General features: G+C 46.3%; 1 long non-coding RNA gene across 4 annotated transcripts in view; it reads left to right on the top strand.

Annotated features, from left to right (window-relative positions):
* The first annotated feature begins 2,485 nt into the window (after nt 1–2,485).
* LOC112558187 overlaps nt 2,486–10,395 on the top strand; it is a 43,462-nt gene continuing 35,552 nt past the window's right edge. Inside the window, exon 1 of one of the 4 annotated variants that reach the window (XR_003098101.1) lies at nt 2,486–5,080. This is a non-coding gene — a long non-coding RNA (uncharacterized LOC112558187). The other 3 variants (XR_003098118.1, XR_003098109.1, XR_003098094.1) reach the window with 3 other exon arrangements.

The raw sequence follows: 10,395 nt of genomic DNA, 5'->3' as shown, positions 1-10,395 counted from the left end.
CATTGCCAAGGAAAGAGCTCGCCATCAAACTTGTACAAAAAAGTCGCTGGCGCCGTAATTATCTGTAGGACGTCTTTTTAACGGGATAATAGCGGAGTCCTCCCAATTCAGCATAAAAAGTGTAAAGAGCCGTTCTCTGACTATTCTCTCTCTTTCTCTCTCTCCCCCCACACACACGCACAGATGCGAGATTAGCACAGGCACTTGCCTGCATGCACGTGCGCACAGACGAACACAAAGTTTAAAATCCACTCAGCAGTCGACCCTGAGGGCTTGCATCTGCTGTTGTGCCAGCTTTCAACACTGTGGGCGGAGAAATTTCGAAAAATGCTATAGAGTAACTTTTGATAAAGAGATAATAATGATGGCTGCAACAGTGGAGTAGCTGGTAAAGCAGAATGTTAGTCACAGTCAAGAATCTCATTATGGCAATATGTATTGGTGACAATTGAGGACCTCAGTACGACATCATGTATATGTGAATTGGGGAAGCTGCATGGGCGACACGTGCTGGCTACAATGGAGAAGCTCTCTACTGTAACATATGTCGGTCACAGTTGAGGGAACCTATGTAGGTGGCAACAGACTGAGGGACACACTGTCAACATAGACTTATGTGTAAATATTTGTATAGGAAAGTACCCAGGGCACCAGATCCAACTGGGATCCATTTTTGTTTTAGTAACACTATGATCGAAATCCGGAACTAAACAAAAATAAAAAAATTTACTCAACACCGTAAGGTAAAAACAGACTACAAACAAGTTTGTTGTAATCTCGTTAGAAAAAAACATTTCTATGTCGAGGTCGAACTACTGTCGTGAAAGCTGCTCAAATCACCCTTTTCTGCGATCCAGAGGATAAATTCTAGTTCCATTTTCCCAAAGATATCCTCTGGGTGTTAACCGAAAACTACTGTCACCACTCCATCATTGTCAGAGAAGTATCCTGCGTTGCGAAAGAAACATTCTGAATGTCATGCCGACCTATAAAACAAGAACCAACAAATCCAGGGAGAACCCAGCGATCACGCGAGAGTAGTGACAAAGTTACCCAGAAACAGGAGATATCTAAGGATAATTTGTGCTCCTTCCTCTGGCACCCAGATCGATGCTAACACGATTCCCTGTCAGGGATAAGCGGTCTGATAAACTTTGTTACTCCTCCCTTCCACCACCTTCCCTTCCTCGCCATTTCTCCAGAACAAAAGCTCTGTAAATGGCTGTTCGAGGGAATTCGTATTCAGAGTTATCGCAACGACGAACGTGCAGACGACAGAGTTGACGTGAGGTGCGTGGAGCGAGGCTCATCTGTGATGACGATGTGATGACAGGCGATGTAAGGGGGTCTGTGTGACAATCGCGGGACCAAGCCTTGTCTTTATGGCGGACTTGCTGGCTGACGATCATGGAACGAGCTTTATTCGCATCTTCCATGGGATGCAACATGGGTTTAGATAAATATCCGAGAAAATACCAGCTGCATCATTCACAGTCTCATGGGAGAGCATTCTTGATCGGTGTGCTGTGGAGTTATGACCCTTTTCGCTGTCATTCTTTAGAATCTGCTTTAACACGGAAGAGGCTGGAGATTTGTACTTGCGTATAAGAAAATCTTTTTGTGTATAAAAATGTACAAATACAATATATAAATATATATGAGAGTGACTCAGTGTGGCCAGTTTAATACAGTTACTGTCATACATAAAAGGTGACATAACTTTTGATAGATCCATTATGAGTCACCTCCCTTCACGTAACTGCGTGATCCTTGTAGCTGGACGTGTTTTCCCTTCCTTTATTCCACGATTCTTTCCACGATTTTCCATTACTTCGTCTTCTTTTGCTCGCCTTCTTTGAAAGTGACTTTCCATCTGTAATATTTATACTCTCTACAACAAACCAGGCGAGTAAAATCGTGTTTAAAATCATCATCACCTATCAAAACTGATGTGATAAAAATTTCCAAGAACAGAAAAATTCGATATATTTCAAAATAACTGAGGTATTTGATTTCGAGCACATATGTGGATACTAGAGAATGAAGAGAGAGAGAGAGCGTTCCAGAATAAGCAATGAGACTAATAAAGGTCACATTAATTATACTCTGCTCGCATGAGCGCAGTTTCCGACTAATTAAAGAGCGAAATGATATGGCGATAAAGCTGAATGGACTCGGAGACTATTGCGGGGTCATTATGTTGCCAAGCGAGTGGAATGATATGTTACTTCCCCCCTCCATCCATCTTCCATTCTCTCTCTCTTTGTTTGTTCGGAGAGGTCCTTATAGCAAATATATTGACTTGCATATTTTAACGCGCGCGCTCACACACACACACATATACAACATTTTTATGCACACACACACATATAACAATCTGTACCAGTCTGTAAATATTCATATTAAAATATATTTACACAATGGTGGATTTCGTGCAGCAGCACATTAGTGTCTTCAATCACTTGTTTTACTTGCGGCGAGGGCATTGTGAGGCTGATTGCATTCAGAAGAGCTTGTCAAGGAGGAGAAGGGCAGTGACTGCAAAGGGAAGCTATTCTGCCAGCCTCCTCTCAGCTTCTGTCCCTTGCCGCCTGACGGCCCGCACGCTGTTAGCGAGGAGCTGAATCAATGTGCCGACGCCAGCAACGGCCGCGGCAAGTCTACTTATATCACTGCCATTTGCACCAGCAGCATCCAGCACCACGACCGACACCTTGCAGCCACGCACAGGCCCGCTGCATGCTCGTGCTTCGCTCCTGGTCCCGGCCGGAGGACCGTTGGGTCCAGTTCTCGCCGCCTCTCGCCTCAGTCTTGGTGTGATGACTGCTCACTCACCGCTGCCAAGTCTTCGCGTGCAAGGAGACCTTTGACACTTGTGACGTGTGCAAGGTTTGTCCTCTTTGGTGGCCACGGATTGCGATTATTGGATGCCTGAGCTCTTCACGCAAGCGCTTGCTTCAATAATGTTAAGTCCGAGTGTTTTTCTAGTGGGTTGATTGGAGAAGCACACAATTCTCTTTCTCATTCGTCTGCATTACTGGATGGGAGAATTGTACACATTTGATTGTATTTTAAAAAAATTTCCCCCCAACCTACTTCCCCACCATCTCACTCGCTTTCCCTTTGTGCAACGGTCTGTCGTCTGGTGTCTCGTAACAATGAACTAATCGATGTCGGATTCTCCAACTTGTTACAGAAAGAGTCTCTCTGTTATTAATCGAACTGGGTTATTTGTGTTTACTTGCGACATCTCCTCAAAAGAGTTTTTTTTTTCCTTCTCATCCGCAAGGTTGTTCCTGTTAAACCGATCGAAAAAAATGGACTATAATACGATTGTAGAAAGAGAAGACGCTGGGTCTGTTACGGAGGAACATCTGCTTCTGAATCCCGAAAAAACCTTTTCAGCATTCACGGTTGTAGGGCAGTGGGTGAGCAACAGAGGTACTGTTTACAGACAAGGGAAACCACAGCACCGATTGTTGATGTAAAAATACACTGATACAATCTTGGCGACTCACGGGTATGCACTGACATCTCGGGTGCGTCTACAGTGAGGACAGAGATCATTCGTCTAATAAAAAGTTATTTGAAGAAACTGATTCACCCATCGTTCATCTCGGAAATTTCTGCTTCAGGTTTATTTTTAATTAACCTTGTCACCGTCTTCAGCAGCAATTTTGATGATTTCTGTTGCCGGTGGATTTCATTCATCCCATGAACTGACTTCAGGACCAAAAGACATCTCCGTGACCATGTTACCCTTTGTTAACCTCTGAATTTCGAGAAGCGTAAGATTGCAAAAGCTTCTAGGCAAAGACTGCTTCAAGGAGGAATTTTTGTACCTTCAAGGGTCCTGCGTTTCGCGGAAGCAATTTGTTGTAAAGGGTAATTAACTGACAGAGACATCCAGCTGGTGTTCGTACGGCCACAGAGCAGAGTCACGCCAGCGATTTAATCTTGGACCGGAAAGGAACCTTCTTGTTCGTCTGGATGTGAACACAGTAGCAACACGTTTGTTGTCAACACATTTGCAACATGTTTGCTGTGATACTGTCTCGACTGTGACGTTCTCGTAACAACGTTCTTGTATGCCCTTGACGTCACAGCTGTGGTTTACGTGACAGACATCGATTGCCACATTCTTGGAGGGAGAGAGATAGTGGGAGGAGACAAACTAAATAAACAACTATGCCTGCGGATAATTGGTTTGTCCGACTGGAGCTGTGAACCGTGATTGTCCTACCGTTGGCCCTCGTTGTGGGAGGGTGCAACTGCTGCTTGTGTGGTCGAGTGTCAATCCGCGGATTTTCATGAGTGTGAAAAGCTCTGATCGATCTCTGGATTGTCAGAGACTGAGCAGCCAAGCCGGCATTTTCTACCTTCGCTTGTTCGCATGCACGTGCGAGCACGGGCTCATTGGCTTCTACCTGTGTTTTTGGAAAATCTCGTGGATGTTGATTCCCAGATGCGGTGGCCACACGTCTGACCAGTGGACACAAGGTTGAACATCCGGCTCCCACAATCCAGTAGCAGACTACAGGCATCGGCGCTTGTTATTCCAAACGTGAATTATAAACACTTGGATAAAGTAGTGTGACCCTGTGCCTCCCTCACCTAACTCCAGCGCCAAAAGGACGAAAGACTCCGGTTTTTCGCACTACTTGAGTTACCTCCCCCTCGTTCGAACATGGCTGCTTCGTCAGTTTTACCTTTTATCGCTGCTGCCTCCTCAGCCAAGCATTTGCTTTGCCATCCGTTCCCTCTCCCTGTCTCCCTGCCATATCTGTCCAAGTCTCCACCCCGATCTCCCACCCCCACCCTCGCAACGCTGACGCCATGGCCATCCAGCCTGACGACGTCCCTGCTTTGAATGACGCTGCTGACGTCACAGGCTGGCGTTGGCTGTGATTGGTCATTGCTGTCAAGGCCTCGACGTTTATTCAAATAACCTGTGGCAAACTGTGTGTGTGTGGGTATCGGGGCGAGCGTGGAGCACTCAATGCGTTGGAGAGTGTGTGTATGTGTGGAGGGGAATTCTTCTCCAGCGTCACGCAGGGACTACGAACGCCGACGATTCAAGGTTAGTCCTGACGCATGCGTGAAGTGGAGTGTCGCTGCGGCGCTGTGCGTGTGAAGTGAGATGGAGAAATAAGAGAGAGAGAATGTGGGGTAGGGGTGGAGTGAAGTAAGGGTGGGTATGGAGTCCAGGGTGACAGACAATCACTGCTGGCCCAACAAGCGCTGGCGTTGGGTGCTGATGCTGAGGCGACTAGTACGCAGTGCTGGAGCCCGCCGCCGTCAGTCACAGGACTTGCGGCGGACTTGACGCGCGGAAAGCACGTGTGTGCTGTGCGGCGACGTGCAGGCGACAGGCTCTGCGCCTTCTCCGGACGAGCGAGGTGCGTGTGTGTGGGTGTGTGCACGCGCGGTCGCTGGTAAGTGAACAGTGAACGCTGGTGGTGGTGGTGGTGTCGTGGTGTGTGTGTGTTTTCTTGCGGGGATGTGTTCGCACGAGGAACTCTAGCTGTGACCACCACTGACAGGGGAGTAGGGGGGATGATTAGCCAGCATCTTCCCCGACTGTAGGCTCAGCTGCTGAGGTTACATCATCACTCGGAGACCCTCGGCGGCAGAGTCACTCCCAAGCCTTCGCGTGCAGCGCCGGGTCGATCGCGGGTCACTACAAAGGCACCTGTTTTGAACAGGTTGACATACAGGTAGACATTCTTCATCACCACGGTTTTGAAAATAGAAGATATTTGATCCGTGTCATTCACACCAACCTCTCTTCTCTTTCTCATCATCATCATCATGATTGTATAGTTCCGAATCACAGCGTGTCGCCAGGTCCTCCGCTATTCTTTTACTTCTTCCTTTCCTCTTCTTTTCTATGTCGGATTTGTGATTAGATTGGTATTTAGTTAAATGTTAGACAAGTATATACTTCTAACATTGAGAAGACGATATTAGTTTGTATCATTATCATCATCATCACGATGGTGATGATGATGCAAGATTGTGTTGCTATCATTTTATTTGTCTCCTGATCGGTTTGTCTTCCAGGGAAAGTTCTAGAAACTGACTATATAAATATATTATAATCAAAACGGTACGACTTTTAAAACGTAAACAGAATCATTGTCTTACTGTCATAAATGAAGAAAATTGTATTCATCCACGGACGGACATTCACGAACACATACACACACGCGTTGGCATACATATCGAGGTATTTGCATAGAGACATAAACTATAACAATTATTGCGGTACACAGAAATCATTCCGCTTCTCTTCAGCACCGAATGCCACGTTTAGGCTGAAGACTTTTTCTGTAGGCCGCGTGCACTGGGCGAGTGTTGTGCACGTGACGAAGATCGCAGACTGAGTGGAGAGCATCACATGGCGGCAACCGAACACCGCGTGTGCTGAAAACGAAAAAGAAAAATAATGTACGTACACTAATTAACTTTAGCTGCAGTTTTAATTACTTGTTGAGAAAACAATTTAATCCATTTTTTATAAGTCATAGAGCTTATATCCCGCTTTGAACTGAACCAGCTCCAGTCCTAGAACCTCGTGCAGCTATCAGTGTGGGGCGACACGAACCCCGGGTGATGCGAGATGATAGCGGGGTGTGGGTGGCGGGTGAGGGGTACAAAGATGAAGTTTGAAACCACAGTTTGCAAACTAACTGTCAGTTAATGGGAGTTCACAACCATACAGCATAATAATAAATACTAATTCACTTAAAATACAGAACAGGTGACACAGTACCAAGATGCTCTCTCTATCAGCAGCTAGTCCGTGTGATGAACAACAACCTAGTCATTGGTTCGAGTCGCCATCTTAGCCATAGCTGAATGACTGTATGTGTAATCTCTGTGCGTGTGTGTATATATATATACAATTTACAACATGAAAAAAAAAACAATCTTTAGCATGAGACAGATCTTTGCCCTGTGCGTTTGCTATGTCTGAACAAGTATGTGTGAATGCCTGTCAGTGCTTGGAGACTGGCTGAAGCCCAGCGATGCCTGATTGTTCTGGCACTAGGTCCACTGACTGGCTGCAGCTTTTTTTTCCCACCTCCATTCGCTGCCCGCTGTTGTTGTCGTCGGAAAGTTCTGTGACGAGATTCGATCGCTTGCTGCGGCCGCGATCAGCGCGATTAGCGTTTAAACCCAGCGCGGCACAGGTGTCACCGAGTGATAGCCCACCAGGTAGTGTGGGGGGTAGCTCTGTCTGCCTCCATCCCTGTAGGTATTAATCTACTCATGGTAAGGTCAACTAGGTTTCCACGTGCCTGCCTGCTTGCCAGCTTTATCAACCACGCACTAACCAACACACACTCTTAACCTTTCTTCTCGCTCATCACAACGTGATCTCTGGAGAAGGGGGAGATGGGAGGAGGGCTTCACAAGAAAGACCTATCGATCTAACGTCTTATTTCAAAAGCACTAACTCAACTGTCGCTCACCCCAACTGTCTTAATTTCACTCAGATGTCAGTCAGAGTTTCAGTCGACTCAGGATTTTACTGGTCTGCACAACGCCCAACCTGCGATGAATATGGAAGTTAGAGTACCTGGCGGCAACAGCTGTCCTCTCTACGACATGGACTTAATGAGTTTCTCTTTTTTTTTTTTTTTTGTATTCCGTTATTTACATTTTCGTCGTCAAAGGTCAGCTGTGGTGAAAAGTGCACAGAATGCTGGTTATTATCGGTCGGGGGTTAACCTTCGGCAGGTATGTGTCGCTGTCGGGACACTTAATGGACTTGTGGGTACACATTATCGGTGGGTAATGAGGCGTGGCGGACAACGGCACATTATCATCACGTGTTGTAGGTCTCGAACGTGCACATGTTCCCCAAGGGTATCGTCAACCTGCTATATTCTGCATTCAGGACCATTATTTTGCTTCGACATACGAAGTAAATGTATTCATGCTTGACCAAAACGAACAAACGAGTTTTTGCTTAAGAAATAAGTTAATAGAGAAAAATTATGTCAGAAAAGTGACTTTTTTATTAACTGTTTTAGGTAGGTATTGAAATCGTGACATGTATACTTGTACAAACATTAACACATACTCATGTGCACACACACACACTGAAATACATGCACGTTCACATACTACACTCTCTCTCACTCACATACACAGATACAAACGTGGGAAAAGGTTTCAGGAAAAATGTCGGAGGATCAAATGTTATGTCAGAACCGATATATATATATATCATCCTTCGTCCCTTCTTCTCTTTTCTGCTTGCCCTCTGTTGTTTCCTTGTGTTCACAGGCTTCCTATAAGAAAATCTCGAGTTAAAAACTTTTCCTGCCTACAGGAACTTAAGTTTCAACTATTTATCTTTCTCTTTCATCAACATTGTATTCCTCCTCATCCGTGATACCAAACCCCACAGCCGCTGAAGCCTACCCTACTCAACACCCCTAAGAAAAAAATTCCCACCATCACCTTGTCCTCCCAAAGCATCCTTGTCCGGCCAGTCTAGACCTCGTGGCGTATCGGTGTGACCGCACCGTGCAAGTAATCACTTTTTATCCGAGTAATAACCGCGCATTGATCTCGGCGCATACAGGAGAGGTTATTTCCGGACAGTCATGCGCAGCGCTTGGCTAGTCCCGCTGGCGACAGGCGGACACAACTCTGCGGGTCCAGCGATAAGACGGGGGGAGGGGGAGGGAGCAACAGGGTGGAGGGGGATGAGGCCGGGGGGTCAGACATAGGATGCACCCTGAATGGTAAGTGATATTGATTGGTCGCTCGCTGGCACCTTGTCTTGTGATGAGACTCTGTGTTGATATCTTCGCTGACCTCTAGACCGACTGATCGGGTCACCGCGCTATAGCCGTCTGCCCATCCGCCCATCCGTCCATCCATCATTCCCAGCGAAAACAATGCGCGTAAATCGACATCGGATTCCTGTCCGATCGCTGTTTTACACGCTACTATATAGAGCGTGAGTAGACTTCATGATGAAGAAAGTGTTTGTGTACACAATCTTATCTCTTCTCGCTCACCCTCTCTCTATCTCTCTGTCGCATGCGCGCGTATACACAGACCGACTGTCCTTGCGATCATTACTCCGGTCATGTCGGCTTTCCCGGAGAGAGAAACGGAGCAAGAATTTTGTTTTTCACTCTTTCGGATGCATTTCCCTTTCCGCACTATTTTTTTTTTTTTTAGGTTATTCGTTTTGTTTCTTTTGCCATGTCTTCTGTCTGGAACAGCTGCAGACAGTTCAGTTTGTCGGAAAGAAGATTGCCGATATGGCCTACGATCATTTGCTTTGCAATTCACAACATGAGAGTAAGAACACCAGTTCTTGTAATCTTTATAATTAAATCGTTCTGTGGTCGTTGGAAGGTTTAGTGCAGACCTGGGCAAGGGGCGGCCCGCGGGCCGCATCCGGCCCGCCCGCTGGCCCGCCCGCTGGCCCGCCCGCCAGTATATATATATATACAGTATTGGGTAAAACTGAGTTAACTATATTAGTCCGGCCCTCTAAAAACATCCCAATTTCTCATGCGGCCCCTTGGGAAAATTAATTGCCCTCCCCTGGTTTAGTGCATCGTGTTTTCCGGTAAAGTAGTGCTTGCTGTCGTGGTAAGATTCAAAAGATGGAGACCTCCACTTATCACCTTTATTTTCTGATTAGCTAACAAGTCTTCCTACACAGTTAGCACTACAGTATATCGCATCTCTAAAGATTTTCATCTGTGGCAGGCCCGGGCCGACACCTACACCGGGCATCCGTTGTGATGGATTTAGGAGAAGCAAAGGAAATAACAATGTCATGGCTGATGCTGATAATGAGAAGTGAATCAGTCTCCCAAGATGTCAAACCTTGCGGAAAGATTACAAACTTGCATAATCACTGCCGACCGGACTGTGGTGATGCTCGTCTCCTTGAGCTCGTATCCTGTAACCCATCTTGATCACTGATGTAACAACATTCTCTCCCCTGTCACTCACTCACTGAAGATATGAGGGAAATAGGAGGAGAATTGTAGAGATCAAGGGTGGGTAGCAGTGACCAGCTTCAAGGCTACAGGTGAACACAGACAGACATCATGGTCTCGGACCGGACATTGTCGGCAAGTGTGGACTTGTCAAAGTCCAATCCCAAGATTTGCTCCTACACTTCATGTCCCTTTTATGTCAGCTGTCGCCATGTGTGTGTGTTTGTGTGTGTTTTCGGGGGGGTAAGGTGGGTGGGAATGGGTAAGAGTTTTCGTTGCTTCCTTGTCTTTATTTATCTCTTTTTATCTTTCCGTTTATCTTTGACGCTGCTCTCTTTCCCTAGCGACGAATGTTGTCGGTGGAACACAGTGTAATCAGAGAAAAAGAAAGGGAGAACCCAAACCTTGTTTT

The sequence above is a fragment of the Pomacea canaliculata genome, linkage group LG1 (assembly GCF_003073045.1).
Source record: "Pomacea canaliculata isolate SZHN2017 linkage group LG1, ASM307304v1, whole genome shotgun sequence".
Taxonomy (NCBI): Eukaryota; Metazoa; Mollusca; class Gastropoda; order Architaenioglossa; family Ampullariidae; genus Pomacea; species Pomacea canaliculata.
Note: the sequence above shows the minus strand (reverse complement) of the source record. Positions and strands in the feature narration are given on the sequence as shown.